At 57.1% G+C, this 12,625-nt stretch overlaps 1 protein-coding gene across 2 annotated transcripts in view; it reads left to right on the plus strand.

The window, feature by feature from the left end:
* Positions 1 to 422: 422 nt before the first annotated feature.
* Positions 423 to 12,625, plus strand: part of BCOR (BCL6 corepressor) — an 83,173-nt gene continuing 70,970 nt past the window's right edge. For both annotated transcript variants that reach the window (XM_076355393.1, XM_076355402.1), the window contains exon 1: positions 423 to 609. The gene's annotated coding sequence lies outside the window, so the exon portion shown is untranslated. The remainder of the gene's footprint in view (positions 610 to 12,625) is intronic.

Genomic DNA, 12,625 nt, shown 5'->3' on the forward strand with positions numbered 1-12,625 from the left:
AGTTAAAGTGCACGGGCTGCAGATGCTTTTCAGGCCTCGGTGTCTACCGTTTTAAATTAAAAAAATGCACCCGGCCCGACCATGCACCAGTGACCTGCAATTTCCCCTTCTTTTCAAACTGAAATATGGCCAAACTATCTTCAAGTTAACTTAGGGGCTGGGGACGGAGGCGGGGGAGGTTGGGGGGGGGGGGGGGCGGGAGGAAATCGCTCTGGGTTGAGATCTCTGTGTCAAGTTTCATCCCCTCCTGACATTTCTGGCTCCGCGCCAAAGTCCTGAAAATGGAAAATTGGGGAAGGGCGGGCGGTGGGGGGTGGGTGGAGGGCGGGGGGGGGTGGGGGGGAGCGGGCCAGAGCTCTCGGCGGAGCGGCAGTAGCGAGAGGCTCTGGCCAAGAGGGATGCGTGAGCGAGCCCGTCTGAGCGGAGCGCGGCGGCATCTTCCGCCATCCGTTCCGCCGCCCAGGCGCGTGGAGAGCCGCCGGCCGCTGCCATTGTTACCGGCGGGCGATGCGGGGACCGGAGCCGCCGCTCCGGCGAGAGATAAATAGCCCCTGACAGCGCCTCTTCGCACCCACGGCTCGGCAGATTGCACTCGGCGGACGGCCGCAGGTCTGTGTCGCTCCCTTGCGCGGGAGTCCCTTTAAATCACCGCTTCCCCCCCCTCACCTCTCCCGGGGGATGCTGCCGACCTTCCCCCCCACTCCCCCCCGGGCCCCGCGCGCCCTCCCCTGCGCGCTCCCCCTCCCGCAGCCGGCCGCGGCCCCGCTGCCACGGCTCGGCCCGGCGCGGAGCCCCGCCGCGGGGGGGGAGAAAAGTCTCTGCTGAAATACTTTCGGCAGCCTGCGCCCTTGCCAGGAGGGGTCTTAGCGCCGGGTCTTTTGTCTTGGGGCCTTCGCCTGCGTCCCCCGGGGTGGCCGGCGGCTCTGCCGGGAAGAGCCTCCGGGGAAAGCGCCGGGGCGTCCCGGGCTGCCGCCGCGGGCAGCAGCGCCCCGGCCCCCCGCTGCCAGCGCCCGGCCGGCACTTCTGCAGACTCGCCCGCCTCCCGGTTCCCCTCTCCCGCCGCAGGAGCCGAGGGGCTCGGGTGAGTCCTGCCCTCCGGAGCCCCGTCCTGCCCGCGCCGCCCCTTCGCGTGGTGAGTGTGACAGTGGCCCGACGGGGAGGTCCCTCGCCAGCCGGGGTGCTCCCCTCCACCGGCCGTCCCGGAAAGGGGGCCTGGGGGCAACTCCGGTAGCCAAAGCGCTACTTTCCAGCTGCCCCCCCGCGCCCGGCAGCACCGGGGCGAAGCGGCCAGGCATGTGCGCTCCGGAGCCCCTGGCACCTCTCCGGGCTGCCTTCGCCCGGGACACCGGGGAGCGCCACGTCCCCCGCGGGCGCCGGCGTGAGGCGAGCCCGCACTTTATATTTTTCAGCATCCCTTTCCCCCCCCGCCCCAGCCGAGGCCGAGCCGGTATGTGTGTCTGCGAGACGAGGTTATCGCCAGCCCGAGTTATTATTTCCAGGCCGGCTGCCGGGAGAGTCTCTCCCAGGTGGAGCCGGTGCGGGCGGCCGGTACCCGGGGAGACAAAGGCGGGAGCCCGGGCTGCGTCCGGAGCCCCGCGGCGCGGACAAGTGCGGGCGCTGCCGGCTCGGCCAGGCTCGGCCTGGCCCCCCCGCCGGCGGCCGGGCTCGGCCGGGGCCGCGGGGTGCTGCCGCCGCCCAGGGGAGCGCGGGCTGGGTTTTCCGAGTGCGTCTTGCCAGTTACATTGAATGCACTTTTAGGCGATTGTTTTCCCTTTCCACTTGTTTGTCTCCTGCTAGCCTCGTAAACTGCCTCATGATTTATTACCTAGGCTAAGTGCTTAATTTGTGAATATGAAACAGATTAAAAGGAGATCGGCGTATTTTAGCAGGCAGGCCAGAGCAAAGCCCGGCAGCTGTTTCGAGTTTGTAGGCATCTCCAATCTCGTGTTAAGCAGGCTAGCCTGCTAGTGATCAAGGGGGTATCCCCGGGCTCTCTCCGAGAGGCCCACCGCCGCGGGCTCCTGGTCCGCGCGGCTGGCGCGGAGACCGGCCGCGGGATGGGCGCTGTGGGGTTTTTTGGGGGGAGGGGACACCGATGCCGTCCGTCAAAGCGACACCCGCGGCTGTGGGATTCAGGACCCGCTGCGTCTCAGCCGAAGGCGGGCTCTGCCGGCGGAGGGCCCAGCAGGCACGCAGAGGGTTAACGACGACTCTGCCCTCTCCTTCAAAGGACTCACTCGAGATAGAGTAAATACGGTCGGGGCGGGGGGGGGGGTGCCGCTCTGGCCACATGATGCAAAAGTAAGACAAGCACACTCCGGAGAACAAAGGCTTCCTACCCCTTTCCTCCCCCTCCCCCCAAAATCTGTCTTAATTCTGCAAGTAAACTTGCGCAGCTATAAAACAAAGGGGAACGAGGGAAGTTATAGCCAAGGGACAAACAAAATAAATACCTTTGACGCAGTCCAAGCACGCACTCGGTATTTTCTGGACCCCCCCCCCTACCCTCAGCCAGGCGGGACGTCGCGGGCTCTCCCCACGACAGGGTTGACGTGCACCGCTGGGGTTGTGGCTTGGGCCGATTTAGGCCCCAGGGAACACCCGCTGCCCCGGGCCAGCCCCACCTCGCAGCCCTGGGGGAGGCAGGCCGGGCCGGGCTGCGCCGTCGGGGCCAGGGCCAGCGACGGCAGCAGCAGGGCAGGGCTGCCCCGGGTGTCCCACGGGGCCAACTTGCCAGGAGGACTGCGGGGCCGGGAGACATCCCGGTGCAATGTGCCCAGGTCCCCGAGGAGGCCATGAAGCACAGCGTGGGGCAGGGAGCGATGTCTGGCCCTGCAGCGAGCCGTGCCTCGGCCCTGCGGGCGCCCGACAGGAGCCAGCCAGGGTGGTTTGCCCCCCGACCTGATGGTGGCCTCGGCCCCGGGTCATGCAAGTGACACCTCCCTGCCCGCGACCCCCTGATCTCGACTGCCCTGGGTTTGCAGAGCAGGCCAGCTACTTTCATGCTTGTCAACAGCACCCTGGGGCAATTCCCAGCCCCAGTGGTCCACTGAGCCTGCCTGCTCCCTCTGCGCCCCCCCGCTCCTTGGCCAGGAGGAGGTTTTAACGCATTGGGCATGGCAGGGGAAGCGAAGGGGGAAAGCAGCAAGCCAGCAGCCTGTGCAGCCGAGCAGACAGCGAGGCCTGCCAAGTACAAAGTGCCACTCCTAAGCCCAAAAGCCAGAGAGAGGCAAAAATCTATAACCCACCCTGTACCTCTGAGCGCCGCTTAAGAACCAGGAGGAAGAGCACTGTGTCACTCCCGCTGGAGCACAGCAGACAGGGCTGGCTAGGAGGAAGATGACTCATGTGCCCTTGTTGCACCTCAGGTGGTTGCTCTCATGCTGCAGACACGGCTGGTGTCGGAGCTGTGGAAGGAACGGGAGACGGGGACAGACCCTGGGCAGAGCATGGGGACCAGGTGTGCGGTGGCACATGTCTGGGCAGGCTGAGCCCCAGTCTGCTGGGGAGCGGGAGAGCAAAAGACCACGTACATGGCATTTGGAAAGATCCCTATGTGTGTGCGTGTGTGAAGATGTCAGAGTAACTCTTGTCTGGGGAAAGCTGAATATAAGCTGTGGCTGGGAAGCCACCGTAGGTACAGGTGAGTGAGGGCTTGGGGACACCCCCTCCCACGGCAAGGAAACACCTGAAGGAAGAGTGCAAGAACGAGACAACAACAGATATGTGTGTGTCTACGCAACTGTTTCAGGTTGACTTGAGACAAGGTCCTTCTTCCGTATTTGGGGCAAGGTTTGTGGCAAACCAATGCTGGAACCCATTTCCCAGGGGCCTCATGGGGTTTGGGTGTAGTTGACGGGTCCCTGCCTTGTGACAGGAGAGATACTGCATAGGTATTATACGCCACCGCTGTTTCTAGCCCTGGGCCTTGTTGTTCACTGACTGAAGGTAGGACCGAAACTTTTGAGCAATCTGAAGAGCAGTAGGCAAAAATGGCCCCAGGGTCTCCGCACCTCCCTGTCAGTTCTGCACAGAGCTGTTCTCTCGCTAGGTACCTCCAGCATTTTAGCAGGGAGAGAAAAACACAGGCTTGTGTCATGATGGTAAGATACAGCGCTTTTCTCTTCAAGTAGTATACATAACGAGAAGCCGGAAAAAAAGACAGTGGCAATGGAAAAGAAAAAAAACCCTTTCCAGCTTGTTGGCTTGGCCTTTGCAGTCATCCTGACCTCAGGGAGGGCTACGGCCACAGCATTAAGCCTTGGTTACACTACTGAAATTCACCACGCTAAAAGTCACCTGGTCCCTCAAGCACTCTTGTAAAGCACTCCAGGTCCCCACAGAAAATGGTTTGCGTGTGCTTAAAACTATGTGAATTGGATTTGCTTCCAACAGCGCATAATGCCAGTTTCAGCCTGATCCTGTCTGGCTTTCACTGAATTAACGCCTGGATGGATCTAAGTCCAAATGTCTCAGACCAAAGTGGTTCAGATAGTCCTCCTGCTGCTGTCCCTCGCTGCCCCGAAGGCATTTTAAAATCTCCTTGGAAGTGCTCTTATGTGGCGATGGCTAAGCCTCAGAAACAAAGCAATGGAGAACACTACTAAAGCAGAACGGGCAAACCCCGATGGCTTGGAGCAGTCAGCAGGGACACCGAAAGGTATGAAAACTGCTTCAGTTTGGAGCACAGGCACACCCAGGATCCCTGCATAGCCCCGGCCCTTTCCTGCCAGCAGTAGCAGGCTGCAGGCGTCCCATCCCCGCCAGCCTGCAGGCCTTCTTGCAGCTGGGCTTACACCTTCGATGTTCGCCCAGTAACAGTTTCTCAAGTCACAGCATCTCTCTTTTTCACTGCTTCTTAACACCTCACCGCCTCCAGAATGCTCCTGAGAAGGGGAAAAATGATTTCAAAAGTCCTGTCGCCAAAAACTCTTAAAGACTTCCATGTGACCACCTAAACAATGTCTTCATATTCTTATAACCTCTGTTTATGCTGCCTGTCTGGGCTCCGTTTAGATTTGTAAGCTCTTCAGGGTATGACTGCCTTGCATCGCCTAATGCACTGTGGCTATCATCTAAACATAAAACAGCGGGGTGAAGTTTTGGACTAGGGTAAGGCTCAGGTTGTGTAGAGATAAATGGGGGGATCAACACACGCTAAATTTCAGTGGTATTTTATCTTTCCAGGTTTGCAAGTATTGTGTTACCTGACAGCAGCTTTAGTGTACTGGGCAGTCTGTATGCACAGAAGGCAGATTGTTCCTGCCTGTCCAAAAAGGGGAAGCAAAACTGTAAAAACTACAATGGCAGATGACCAGGAGAGCGATGCCGGTGGTACAGGGAGGCAGGCGAGCTCCCGGCTTCAGCCGCGGGCTCCTTTGCCACAGCTCTCTGAGGCCACCGCTCCCAAAGCCTGTGTCCTGCAGTTAGAAGAGAACAGTGTGCGTTTGTATGCGTGTGTTCATGTGAATGTAATTTTGTTTCTACATAATGTGGATTATCTTTCTTTTAGCAGCAAATCCGTTCAGGGGTTTAGATAAAAAGAGAAATCCTGCAGCCGTTCCCTCCCTGGGAAAGGGCATGTCTTCTGTTGCTTTCTCTGGTCCTTTTTCCGAGCGGTCCCCAAACACCCTTTTTCCTAGCTCAGCATCCGATCTCACCTTGAGAGCCTGCCCACTCTCAGGGTGAAGCGCTCTCACACGGAGAACAGAGGGAAAACGCAAGGAATGAGGCACAGCAGGCGAGGTGCTGCTCGGATGACTGGGAGGAGAAGGGAACCGGGGTGTAGGGCATAGAAGTACCCCCCAACAGCATTGCACTGGCTGGTGCAATGTGGGGGTTACACCCCCACAGTCCCCCAGGAAGCCCCCCTGGCAGGGAGATCGGGTGTGCCGTAGGTGCAGGACACCTAACGGGCTCTCTTCTTCTGAACCCCGGTAGGACTGCTTGGCTTTACAAAGTGTGAAGGCAACCTTGTCGGGAAAGAGAGCTCCATTGATTTAAATGTAAAATTACCCTCCCGCAGTTCTAATTTCCCAGGCGAGGGCCATGCAGGCTCTGAAAACATGGAAGTTGTTGATGTATTGGTTCAATTAATTTTTAAAATAAGTTTGAATGCCATTTGTTTCAAATTTGATAGGAAAGTGCCGTAGATTTTTGCAAGCAAAGACTGAGGTGAGTGTGAACGGGGTGTGTATTTTGCATAGCCTTGAACAGAGGGCTTAAACGAGGCATTCATTTAGTACCAGGCCTCCGCGCAGCGATGAGTGAGACCCGCGGTGAAAGAAAAAGACCTGAACATCTGTATTTGCTAAGTGGCACCGGCAGCAGTCAGCCAGCTTGCAGAGAAGAGCAGACATGGGGGTGTGAGGCCCAGTGGAGACTGCTGGGTCCCTGGTGCTTTTTAAAAGGAAATAATAGCTTGTGGGGGAACCCTTTCTGGTGGCCTTGGCTCCCGTGACCCCCCCTCTGATGTATGATATTTAAACAAGGAAATGTCAATATTGGTTTTCCACATACAGCCTCGTTCTGCTCTCCATGAAAACTAACGACAAACCCCTTGGAGAGTTAAGAGGAGAGCAGACCCCAAAACTGTTGCTCAGACCCAAATACAGTTGGCTGCAGCAGCCTGGAAGGAGGAAAGAGCAGGTTGTCACGGGCGGCTGGGCAGTGTACGCTTGCAGGTAAATTAGAAAGAGGAGAAGCAATCCCATCCTGCAGTACGCAGTGCCTCAAAGCTGCAGGTCTGATGGTTTGAATGATTATTGCTTTTTAATATTACAAATTGCATTTTGGTACAGCGAGTGAGGATAATGCGCTGAATTAAGTGCAACTCAAGGGTGTTTTGTTATAACAAAGGTGACTTCTCTGCACTTGCTTTTTCATGGCCGGGGCTAACGGAGAATTTGATTTGAACCCGATGGCTATCAAGCAGTGGTTTTGGAAAGGAGTGATGCCAATTGTACAAGAAGATATCCATAAACTGGGCCATCAGATACATCTTCTGATATACGTGTCCTCTGAGGTAGGAAAGTGTAAGTCATAGGAAGAGAGGGCAAGTGTGTCTGACTCATAGTAAAACGAGGGCACATGGAAAGTATAAACAAAGGGAGGGCTGCTACTAGTAGGACATGAAGGCTGTGCCATGTGTCATGGGAAAAATAATTTTATTGTGGATAATTTAAGCTTAAAGGGGCAGTTGTGGTGCAGCTGCGTGGCACAGAACATGAGGTGGGGCATATTCCCAAAAGCAACTTAGCCCTTAATCCTGTGCTGCCCTCCTCTTGCTGTTGGTTTATGCAGGCTGGGCCTCTCTAGGTGTTGCAGTAGCAGCTTCAAGGTCCTCTAAAATAACGTGAACTTCATCACAGTTCACCCCAGGGCAAAAAGCGTAGCTACACAGGCTTTACGCTGTATTGGCACTGTGTCCCTGAAGGCAATAGCAGAGTAAGTGGTGTATGAGTCCCTTAATCAGCTCTGTGCAGATGGAGAATCACTCCTATATGGGGAACAGCTTTCCTGGGCAGGTCGTAGCTGCTTTCCCACTAGAAGGTGGCCATGGTGCAGGCCCACTACGCTCACCCAGTCTCCAGCATGTGCCACAACCTCTGTTAGGGCAGAGATGTCAGTGGGAACCACCTGGGGAACTGAGCAAACTAGAAGATGCCGTGGGCCGGTCTGATTGCCATTGGCGGGAAAAGCACCTTTGGTCTGGTGCATGACTGTGACATCATGATTAACGTCAATCTCCAACTGGGACTATGGAAAAAGACCTATCGTTTGGGAGAAAAAAACCCAAAGGAGTGTTGCTCAGGTATGAGCCCTGCTAGGAAGCACAGGGACCATGTATGAAGCTGAGGCCCAGCCATTTCCAAGACCATGTCTGTCCTATGTGATTTTCTGCTTTTGAGGATAAATGATATGGAAAGAGATCTTTGGGGTACAGACTGTTTCACCCTCGTTATGTGAGGCCCAGCACAACGCAGTCCTAGCTACAGCTGAGGCTTTTGCGAGCCTCTCTCACCCAAATAATCCAGGGCATCTTGGCTACAACTCAGGCCACCTCTCACACAGAACAGAGTCCAGGCTTGCAGCACCCAGTGAGATGGCACTCACTGCATATGCAGTGTTTCCTGGTGTAGCGCAAGAAGATCGGAGATTGGGAAGGTACTGGGGCGGTGCAGTTAATACTTCTGTAATACATAGACCTTGGTCCTCCGGGATCCTGCCATTCCACGCTACCATTGCACAGCAATGAAAAATGAAAAATGGATGGACTGAGAAGTGGATGGGCATCACCAGGATAGGCAGAGGAAGGACAACTCCTCTTTCTTTATCAGAGGACATGTTTCAGCTGGTATCTAGTAGGATCAGCTGGTATCTAGTGAGACAGCTCTACTCTGCTTACTGTCCATCCTTTGGATCGGATGTTCACGTGTCTTCATAAAGGGGGGAGCCCTATCCCCCCATGAAGGGGGATAGGGAATGGGCTCGGGTGTGAAAGCAGACCGTTTGCTGTGGTTGAAGAAGCCCTCATGGAAGCTGTCTGTGAACTATCTGGAGAGAAATGTCTCAAAACCGAGCCCCACCATGGCCACTGAAAGCATTGAACTACCCTGAGTCTTGCTGGAACTTCACTGAGGCTTTGGCATTGCAGGAGAGGAAGAGGGAAAAGAGGGAATGGTGGAGCTCTGTGCGCGCACTTCTCTGTTAGTGCACAGCCAGGGCCAGTGGCATTGTGACAATATGCAGCAGTTGGTTCTTACAGATAAAAGAAAAAAAATACGAAGTCCTACTGAAGGCTAGGGCTGATGGAGCCCTGAAAAAGTCCCAGCTAGAAAAACTAAGCTAGCTCTGCAGTTTGGTCAAGCAATGCTCAGCGTTGTGAATTTGATGAACAACACTCGTCTGCATGAAGACAGGCGACTTTTTAAATGGGGTTTTAATAAAGTCAGTATTGCTAAGGCTATCTATAAAGGTAATCTGCATAGGGTTTTAAACAAGTAAACTTAATGATGCCGTTAACGCTTCCGACATGAATGAGACCGTTGCTGGAATACCGTGTCCAGCTCTGTTGTGGTGTTTGCACGTTAAAAGTGCATTGGCAAATTAATACGGGATCAGAAAAGAGCTGCAAGAGTGATTCAAGGTCTGGGAATCGCATCTTATTGCAAAAGACTAAAGAAATCCCATCTATTAATTTATCCAAGAGGAGGCTATGACTTGGTTTGATCATAGTCTTTAAGTGCCCTAAGTGTCTCTATGGGGAGATTTCTGATAGTAGAGATCTCTTTAATGTGGCAGACAAAGGCATAATGAGATCCTATGTTGGAAAATGAAGCTCTATGAATTCTGAGCAGAAATAGGTGCATTTTTTTTTTTAACCAGTGAGGGGACATAACCACTGGAACAACTGAGGCAAGCAGTGGGTTTTCTGTTACTTAAAAGTCTTCAGAGCAAGATTGGATGCCAGGCTAAAAGCTCAGCCAGAATTTATGAGTCTGATACAAGAACGTCTGGCTGAAATTCACTGGCCCATGATATGTAGCAGGTCAGACCAGCTGATCACAATGGACCATTCTTGGTTTAAAAAAATCTATGAATTAGGTATTTCAAGTCCCCTGAGCCCCGATATTACTGGAGGTCTTGAAGGAATGCATTATAAGCTGTCATCATTTAATTGTAAGCAAGCAGGGGGATTGCCTTTTTTTTTTTTTCATTAATAAAACTTCTTTTCCAAGAGCTTGTTAGGCACCAGAGTCAAGCATCTGCTAACAAACATGAAAACATTTTTTAAACAGTTCAACTAATTCTCCTTCTCCCGTTTGCTCAGCTTTGTTTTGCAGCGGCACAATTTCATTAACACCGCATCTACTGATGCTTCTCTCGACGCAGTCTTAAATCCCAGCAAAATAAAATAACCTACATACTTTGGGTAGCCCCCTTACCCCGTGCTCTCCTTCACATGCATCCCTTCATCCCACAGATAACATCGCAGGCTTTCTCTCCGCATCGTTGCATGAGCAGAACAGGGAAGAAGTCCATCCGTTTTCTAGTGCAGGCCCCTCGGAGAGGTGGGAATCCATTGTCTGTCACAGGAGCGCTTGGCCTGCAGAGCTCCTGGCTTGTCTGAATGAATGGCAGGGAAAGGGAAAAAAGGTATTAAGCAGACACCTGGTATTCCTGAAATTATGCAAGCTATTAACCTCCTTGAGGTTGCATAAAATGGCCTCCAGCAAATGGTCAGAATGTTTTTCTTACACGGGAGGAGTAGTTTTCAAGACAGCACAAACTTTCTTAATATTTCTTCGAAGGGGGGGGGGGGAGAAGATAACAAAAAATCCCAGTCATGGCTCTCGGGAGTCTTGAAAATCATACCCACAGTTGCGTGGACATACTAAACCTATGATAACATGCAGTGCCTCCTTAGTCTCAGTTATCAGAACCGAAACAAGAGGGGGTAAGGAGCGCAACAAAAGATGGGAGTTTAAAGTCGCTCGGGGACTGCGCTCCCGTCGGCGGGAGTCCTCACCCTCTCCCTCCCGCCTCCGCGTCTAAACCCCGCAGCGTTTGATGCAGGCAGTGAATCAGAGGGACGAGGCACCGGGGCTCGGCGAGCTGCTCGGCGGAGCGGCCGGGGCGGGGGGCGCCGCTGCCGCCCGGGGCGCGGGCGGGGAGGCCGGCGGGGAGCCGAGCAGCGGGGGGAAAGGTGAAGCCGGAGCCGAGCGGGGCACAAACCCATTAGTCGCACATAACTTGGGAAGACGCTTGGCCTCGCCATGACAACCGGCAGCCCGGGCTGCTTCCACGTCCCGCCGCCTCCCCCGGGAGCCCCTTTCCTTCCCCTTTCCCGGCGTTTGGGGAATGCGGGGCTGGAGGGACGAGCCCGGTGCGGGTAACAAAAGGGGATGAAAGGAGCTCTGTAGTTCACTTTACACGTCCGAGAGGCATTTTCGTGCTCCGTAATGAGAAGGGATCATTCCGAGGAAGTTCAGATCAAAGGGGAGAGCATCCCGGGCATTTGCATAATTGCCGGATTTCGGAGCACAAGCAGCCGAGCGGCGGCTGGCCAACCTGGGCACCGCACCGGGGGCTGCTCCTCGCCTCGCCCAGAGGCCTCGGGGAGGCCCGGAGAGAGGGGAGGCTGCAGATCGTGCCCCCGCGGGGAGACAGCGAGGCCTGCCCCGGGAGCGGGGATACGGAGGCCGCGGGGCCCCGGGCGCCGGGCGGGGCGCTGGGGCACGGCTCCGGTGCCCGACGGCAGGGAACCCTCGGGGGCTCCGAAGAGCGAGAATCCCCCGACGCGCGGCCAAGCGGTGCCCGGCTCCCCGGGGGCGCCCGGCTCCCCGGGGGCGCCCTCCCCCCCCCACCGCTGCTGCTGTTGCGAAGGTGGTGCCGGTGGGGATCGGCTCCCTGCTCCCACCCGGCGACATCCGCGCCGCGGAGCCAGCGCGGAGCCAGCACGTCGCCTCCCCGGGCGGCTGGCGGGTGGCTCCCGGCCCGGCGGCTCGCACCGCCACCAGCGAGCGGGGATAAAGGGATTAAGCGGCACGCTCGCTCCGCCGGGCGGGGGGACACTTGGCCGGCTCCAGCCTCCCGCTCCCCCCGCACGCCTCCCCCGCCGCCCGCAGCCCCGGCCCCGCGGCGCTGCCCCCGGCCGACCCCGGCAGCGGGGAGGCACCGGGCGCGCCCGCGGTGGCTCATTGTTCCCGTAACCAGCCGGGGCTGCCGCAGGCGGCCGCGGTGCTCGGGGCGACGGGGCTCGCCGCTGCTGCTACCGGGGAAGGGATGCCCGGGGACACCCTTTTCAGCCATTTTAAAGCGGCACAGCTGGCGTCTCGCCGCGGGTGCCCCGGCCCCCCCTCCTCTCTGCGGAGCCCACTCCGCGCCCGGCCGTCGCTCCCGGAGATGCGGGGCTCCCCTCCGCCCCGAAGCCGACACCGCCCGCACACGCCCCGCACCTGCGGTCCCGGGGCGAAACCCCACCCCGCCGCTCAGCGAGGACACCGCGCTCTCCCCCGCCCTGGATGCGGCCAGCCCCGGCCCCTGCTCCCGCTCGGGTGCAGCCAGCTCCTGCCCCGCGTCCCGGTCCAGCCCGTCCCCGCCCGAGCCGCAAGCTGGGATGCAGCCGGAGCCTGCCCCAGCCCCGGCTCGGGGTGCAGCCAGCCCCAGGCCGGGGTGCAGCCTCCCCGGCGGAGCCGCGGCTTCTCCCCGCATGGCCGGGCCCAGGCGGGCTGGCCGGGCGCCAGGGAGGTGAGGTTAGCCTCGGAGCTGGCTGGCGGATGGCATGTTATTGTGAAAAGCGAGCGGGGAAGGCAAATAGGAGCATGGCACCGTATAGGCTCGCCACGTGACCGAAATGTGTTTATCTGGCCCCGGAGAAGCCGGGCTGCCTGCGGAGGCCAACCTCGCTTTCATGGCACAGGCACAACTCCCCTGGCTGCGGACGGGGCTGGGCCCTGCGAGAGAGCAGAGACCACTTCTGTTTGCTTTTGCTGTCGCTTCGGCTCTTATCATTTGCCTTGTCATTCATCATCAACCTCTCCCGGTCCCCCTCCCCCTTACCCTCCCCCCGCCGCCTCCCCCAGGGTCAGTCGGGAAAAGACTGGGAATCCATCTGAGAAGG

Source organism: Aptenodytes patagonicus, chromosome 1 (genome assembly GCF_965638725.1).
Source record: "Aptenodytes patagonicus chromosome 1, bAptPat1.pri.cur, whole genome shotgun sequence".
Taxonomy (NCBI): domain Eukaryota; kingdom Metazoa; phylum Chordata; class Aves; order Sphenisciformes; family Spheniscidae; genus Aptenodytes; species Aptenodytes patagonicus.